Below are 4,987 nucleotides of genomic sequence, written 5' to 3'. Positions count from 1 at the left end.
ACAGCAACACACAAATAGCTAAGTATATCCGGGTGGCAAAAGAAGCCATCTATAAGAAAAAAGCATTTCTTAGCAAATTTGAAGTCCACTACTAAATTTTGGTTTCTGTGGTGCCTTGTTTCAAAAAGGATAAACTTACTTATTGCATTTTGTTTAAGGCTATATAGGGTAAATATGTTACACCTTTATTATGGCTACTACAGAAGGACTAATTTGATAGTTGTCATGGTAGGGCAAGACTATCCAAACAACGTGCTATTTTGGCTCTTTTGAAGGTATCATATTTTCACATAACCTTACCCTGAAAGGAAAAATTTTTTAAAATACCATGAATAGAAAATTTTACTACATTTTGATGTTTCCAACATTGTACTTTTAAAATACAATTAAATGCCAGCTATGCCTCCGACTTCTGTTGATTAGCCAGCACTGACAAATCAACTTCAAAAGGTTAGAGAGAATCTCCCAGGTCATCATCAGTCCATTCTTCCTCTTCATGTTTGTGTTTTTTTTTTTTGAGATATAATCATCATCTTCATAGCCATTCCTCTTCTTCATAAATACACTAAATGCAAGCTCAGCAGAGTGACATCTCTCCAAATTCTGTTTTAGAACAGCAACTTCTTCAGTTCTGGGTGGCTCATATTTTTTTTTACCAAGATTCTTATGATGTTCATTATATCTAGTAACAGTGACAAGAAAGTTCTGTCCTCTTTCAGCATTAGACTCTAATAAATAACTTTCCATATTATTTTCAGCCTTGGGAGGACTAGATAAAATGGCTGTAAGAGCAATTTGAGAAGGTGTATATAGAAGGCAAGCATCTGTCAATGTAACTTTGTTAAGAAAGTCATCAGTTGTTTTCCTCAAAATCTCTGGGTTCTCCAACAGGGGATCAGGTGATAGTGAGACTTTAAATCAATGAGGAAGCCCTCAAATGGTCTAAAAGGACTGGAAAACAAAGTGGAAATTAAGTTGCTGTATTAGTAGAAGTTCATATTCCAAAATCTGCTCTAGTGTCTCTCCTGTCCAAGAGGACTCTGTGGAAGATTTCCAACAAATTGTTGACTAGATACATAGAATTCATCTACTTTGCAGGCCAGAAATGCACAAGTGAGCATTATTATTCAGGGATGGTTCTCCATTACTGAGTTATTCAGATAAATATGCTTGAAATACATACAAGCTGTATCCACAACAGACCTTGGCATTGCTGGTTTAAACACTGAACAGAATTCAATAATCTTTTTTCATAGTATTTGCAGAGTGCCATTTCTTCATGCAGCTCAAGAAGACTGGATCATTTGGAAGAACCTTCCCATTCACCACCACTTTGCATTTGAGTTTGTGGTTGGCATCAGCCTGCAGTCATGTCAGCTGCTCCTCACTGGCAAAAGTCCAGTACCAGAAGGAGGAGCTAAGATGGTGGCATAGAGAGAACTGGAAGACTGTTAGTCCCCCCTGGAACAATTCATAAATGACCAAAAAAACTAGTAAATAACCTGGAATAACTGTAGGAGACAAACATCACTGTCCACTCATCATCCACCAACCTGAACTGGGAAGAATGCCTGAGATCACAACATGAAAACTGTAAGTAAAAACTGTAGACCCATGCTGAGAGCTGAGAGCCCCTCCCTCATGGAAGCCTTGTGGTGCTAGAAAGCAGCACTCTCCAAACAAGCTAGTGTACCTCAGCCCAGCTCCAACTGGGGTTTTAATGTTTACTGCTCAATACAGACAGTGAATCTCCACCAAGCAGACAGAGGCTTTTGGTGACAAGTGACCTTGGAAGAGTCAGGCGACATATCTGTCTCAGGATGGGGAGTCGAGAGTATTGGGAGCTACCTCTGGCTGATGGGTGAATCTGGGAGTTTTCTGTCCCTTTCTCTGTGGAGAAAGCCTCGGCCTTTTTCTGCCCACAGCACTTTGCAGTAAAGATAGCCCCAGCCTTTTAAAATCACAGCACTTTGACCAGCAGAGTCAGAGAAACAAAGAACTTATTGATACGCAACTGACCTCTCTGGAGGGGGCATAGCTTCCCAAGAGGAAAGGGAGGGGCTCAGCTCTACTGCCTGCCTTACAGGAACAAGACCCCAAGGCCTGGTGGAGGAGAGCCATGGGCCACTTCCCCTTACACCAGCTGGTGACAGGCTGACAGGTGCACTTGCCAGGCAGAAAAGCACAGGGTGTGTCAGTCTTCTAAGAAAAGACATCAGGGAAACCAGATACTGAATATTTCCTCCTTCTGTGACCTGAGCCTGTTCTCATCTGGGAAAACCTGATTGGGGTGTCCTAGGAGGTCAGATGCCTAGACAACAGAAAACTACAACCTACACTAAGAATAATGAAGTTATGGCCCAGTCAAAGGAACAAACATACACTTCAACTGAGATACAGGAATTTAAAAAACTAATGCTAAATCAATTCAAAAAGTTTAGAGAAGTTTTCACAAAAGAGTTAAAGGCTATAAAGAAAACACTCAGCATACATAAGGCAGAAAACAAAAGTTCAAAAAAAAACAACTAGCAGAATGTACAGAAATGAAGGGCACACAAGAGATGAAAGACGCAATGGAAACATACAACAGCAGATCTCAAGAGGCAGAATAAAACACTCAGGAACTGGAGAACAAAACACCTGAAAGTCTACATGCAAAAGAACAGATGGAGAAAAGAATGAAAAAATATGAGCAACGTCTCTGGGAACTTAAGGATGAAACAAAGTCCAAGAATATATGTATTATTGGTGTCCCAGAAGGAGAAGAGAAGGGAAAAGCGGCAGAAGCAATAATAGAGGAAATAATCAATGAAAATTTCCCATCTCTTATGAAAGATTTAAAATTACAGATCCAGGAAGTGTAGCATACTCCAAACAGAATAGATCTGAATAGGCCTACCCCAAGACACTTAATAATCAGATTATCAAGCACCAAAGACAAAGAGAGAATCCTGAAAGCACAAAGAGAAAAGCAATTCATCACATACAAAGGAAGCTTAATAAGACTATGTGCAGATCTCTCAGCAAAAACCATGGAGGCAAGAAGGAAGTGATGTGATATATTTAAGATACTGAAATAGAAAAACTGCCAACCAAGAATCCTATAAGCAGCAAAGTTGTCCTTCAAATATGAGGGAGAGATCAAAATATTTTCCAACAGACAATGAAAGACTTTGTGAACAAGACACCCACCCTACAGGAAATACTAAAGGGAGCACTTCAGAGTGATGGGAGAAGACAGCAGTGCATATGGAATACTATTTTGGGAGATGGTAGCACAGCAGTGTAAGTACACTGAACAAAGATAACTATGAATATGGTTGAGAGAGGAATGCTGGGTGCCTGTAAGACACCAGAAGAAATGAGGAAAGGTAAAGACTGGGATTATGTATCTCGGTGAAATCTAGAGTGTTCAACAATTGTGATAAAATTTACAAATATGTTCTTTTATGAGGGAGAACAAGCAAATGTCAACCTTGCAATGTGTTAAAAATGGGGAAGCATTGGGGGAGATATGCAATCAATGTCAACTAGAGACTGTAACTAACAGAATCATTGTATTATGCTCTCTTTAATGTAACAAAAGTGATATACCAAGGTAAATGCAGATAAAGGGGGGGGGGTCAGGGGAGGCATGTTAGACACTTGACATTGGTGGTGTTGTCTGACTCTTTACTATACTTTGATTTAAGGATATTTTTCTTTGTGCTGCTCCCTAGCTGTAATTTCTTCCTCTTTCTTTTTTCTTTTTCTTTTGCCTCTTAACTTGTTTGACTTTCCCTCCTGCCTTGTGGAAGAAATGTACATGCCCTTATATAGATAGTGGTGAAGGTGGTGAACACTTAAATATGTGACCACACGGACAACCATTGATTGTTTACATAGGATGGAATGTATGGCATGTGAACAAAATCATCTTTAAAAAAAAGGGGTTGATGATGAAACCTCAAAGTCAATATAATGCGTGAAATAAGCCAGACACATAAGGACAAATATTGCAGGGCCTCACTGATAGGAACTAATTATAATATGCAAACTCATAGACATGAAATATAAGGTACCAAGATATAGGACAAGGCTAAAGAATGGAGAGCAGTTGCTTAGTATGCGCAGAATGTTCAATTAGGAAGAACTTAAATGTTTGGAAATAAACAGAGGTGTAAGTAGCAAGATGTGAGAATAACTAACCGTGCTGAATGGCATGTGAGTGAGATGGAAAGGGGAAGCTCAGAGTCATACATGTCACCAGAAGGAAAGTTGGAGGTCAAAAGATGGGAATGTATAAAACTGAATCCTATGGTGGGCAATGTGCATGATTAACTGTACAAATATTAGAAATCTCTTCCATGAACCGAGCAAATGTATGACAATACAATTAGAAGTTAATAATAGAAGGTCATATAGGGAAAATATATATGCCTATTGCAAGCTATATACTCCAGTTAGTAGTATTTCAATGTTCTCTCATAAACAGTAACAAATGTACTATACCAATTCTAGGAGTCAACAATTGAGGGGTGTTGGTTAGGGATCTGGGAGGTTTCAAATTTCCTTTTCTTTTTTTTTTTTTCTTTTTTTGTCTTTCACTTTATTTCTTGTCTGGAGTAATGAAAACATTCTAAATATTGAAGAAAATTTAAGTGTGGTGATGGATGCACAGGTGTATGAGGGTACCAGGGGCAACTGATTGTACACTTTGAATGTTTGGATAATTGTATTGTATGTGAACAATCTCAATAAAAATTTAAAAAATTCCATGCCCCTTCTGGCTACTGTTGTGGTACATCATGGAGCCTGACTTCAGGCTCTGGGGGCTGGAAAAGAGACACCAAAATAGCAATGCTAGCTAAGCCACCACCTGACTCAGTGAAAGCTGAGGGCACCAGGCTGGTCTGTCTAATCAACACACACTTAGACAACCATGGGTAAATGAAGAAATTATGAAAAAAATCAGTAAATACATTGAGGAAAATGAAAATGAAAACAC

General features: G+C 38.9%; 1 pseudogene; it reads right to left on the bottom strand.

Moving 5' to 3' along the window:
- Positions 1–451: 451 nt before the first annotated feature.
- Positions 452–4,786, bottom strand: LOC119515845 (annotated as a pseudogene).
- Positions 4,787–4,987: the final 201 nt, after the last annotated feature.

The sequence above is a fragment of the Choloepus didactylus genome, chromosome 19 (genome assembly GCF_015220235.1).
Source record: "Choloepus didactylus isolate mChoDid1 chromosome 19, mChoDid1.pri, whole genome shotgun sequence".
Taxonomy (NCBI): domain Eukaryota; kingdom Metazoa; phylum Chordata; class Mammalia; order Pilosa; family Megalonychidae; genus Choloepus; species Choloepus didactylus.
This window is presented reverse-complemented; position numbering and strand designations above follow the sequence as displayed.